The 1826-nt window shown below is 42.8% G+C and overlaps 1 pseudogene; it reads right to left on the bottom strand.

Moving 5' to 3' along the window:
* Nucleotides 1-824: 824 nt before the first annotated feature.
* On the bottom strand, nt 825-943 carry LOC135054364 (5S ribosomal RNA; annotated as a pseudogene).
* Between the last annotated feature and the right edge of the window lie 883 nt (nt 944-1826).

Genomic DNA, 1826 nt, shown 5'->3' with positions numbered 1-1826 from the left:
GCCGCCGATTTTCCGGACCATCTTCATGCTTCTGGCTCTGTAAGGGGGACGGCGGCGCAGCTCCGGGAACGAACACCAAGGACGAGTCCTGCGGTCGATCCCTCTGGAGCTAATGGTGTCCAGTAGCCTAAGAAGCCCAAGCTAGCTGCAAGCAGGTAGGTTCGCTTCTTCTCCCCTTAGTCCCACGATGCAGTGAGCCTGTTGCCAGCAGGTCTCACTGTAAAATAAAAAACCTAATTTTAAACTTTCTTTCTAGCAGCTCAGGAGAGCTCCTAGTGTGCAACCAGCTCATGCTGGGCACAGAAATCTAACTGAGGTCTGGAGGAGGGGCATAGAGGGAGGAGCCAGTGCACACCAGATAGTACCAAATCTTTCTTATAGAGTGCCCAGTCTCCTGCGGAGCCCATCTATTCCCCATGGTCCTTATGGAGTCCCCAGCATCCACTAGGACGTTAGAGAAATATAAATAGTATATATAATAATAATAATAAAATGTTCTGGTCTGTTGAATCACACAAGAAGGATTTAGAAAGGCTGCAGACACAAAATAGTCTAGCACCCGTTTCTCCTGACCAGTACAGATAATCTGTATTAATGAGACCAACCAAGGAGATCAGTACTGTATATTGGAGGACCGCTTGGATTGGGTTAATACCAAGTAGTTAGATATTAACCCTTTAATCAATTTTGTTCAAACAAATTTGAGAATGTATAGATCAGCATAACCTGAACACTAGTAGGAGTAAAAAAGGAATGTTAGAAATAGTACGTAGTGGTGATACTGCTGTTGGTGTCCACCCTTCAAAAGAAGGGGAATAATCCGTACTCTACAAAACCGGGTATTCCCAGGGAGTCTCCTCTCAAGGTACTGACCTGGCCCGACGCTGTTTCGCTTCCAAGATCGGACGAGTTTGGGCATTAGCAGCGTGGTATGATAGTAGAGAGGCTATCTACCAATGAGAGTGCACCTATATAGGAATAGTGAGAGGAAGAGATTATAGAAAAGATAAGGTCATACAGTGTGTGGATCTGCTTTCCACGTTAGGCAGGGTAAAAGGAATTACCACGCAGTGGCATCGTTGACCCTGGATCGAGGATGAGAGTCCACAGAATGATAGTGAGAGAGAAAGAAAATGAGAGAAGAATTGAGAGCTAAATAAAAAGTCAGCTGTTGAGCAGTGTCTCAGAGGGGAGACCAAGACGCAAAATATGAGGCATCAGGTAGGTCTGTGAGTCAAACCATAAGTAATGTATCAATTCCTATTTATGCAGAAAAACAATCGTGAATACACTCAAAGAAATCATTACTTAGGGTAAAGGATAGCATCAGCCTATTGAGTGTACCCTGCTGAAGAAGAAGATGATGATATTGACGTGATAAGCAGAATACAACAAATGGATCTAATCTACAATCTGTAGGATTAATGGACTGTAATAAACACAGAAAATCCTAGCTGTATAAATCACATATGCATTCCTGTTTTACCAAATCCATTCATGGGTACAGTATCCAAATAATAATCATTGCTAAGGTTAGAGGATGGCATCAGCCCATTAAGTGTACCACACTGTTCCTCATGATGAAAGATGAGTGCAGCACAGTGAATAAGTCTAATCTGCAATCTGTAAGATTAATGGGCTATAATAGGCACAGAAATTCTAGCAGCGTGATATGCAGTATAAATCGGAGTGCCTGAGTGAGATAGGCACTATTTAGCAAAGGTAATAAAGACTCCAAAATAATATATATGTGTGAAAAAAATGATACTCAAGGTGTCAGGTAAGGAGACAGGTGGCAGTAAGTACTGCTCCAAGGAAGGTCTCGT

Source organism: Pseudophryne corroboree, chromosome 2 (assembly GCF_028390025.1).
Source record: "Pseudophryne corroboree isolate aPseCor3 chromosome 2, aPseCor3.hap2, whole genome shotgun sequence".
Taxonomy (NCBI): domain Eukaryota; kingdom Metazoa; phylum Chordata; class Amphibia; order Anura; family Myobatrachidae; genus Pseudophryne; species Pseudophryne corroboree.
This window is presented reverse-complemented; position numbering and strand designations above follow the sequence as displayed.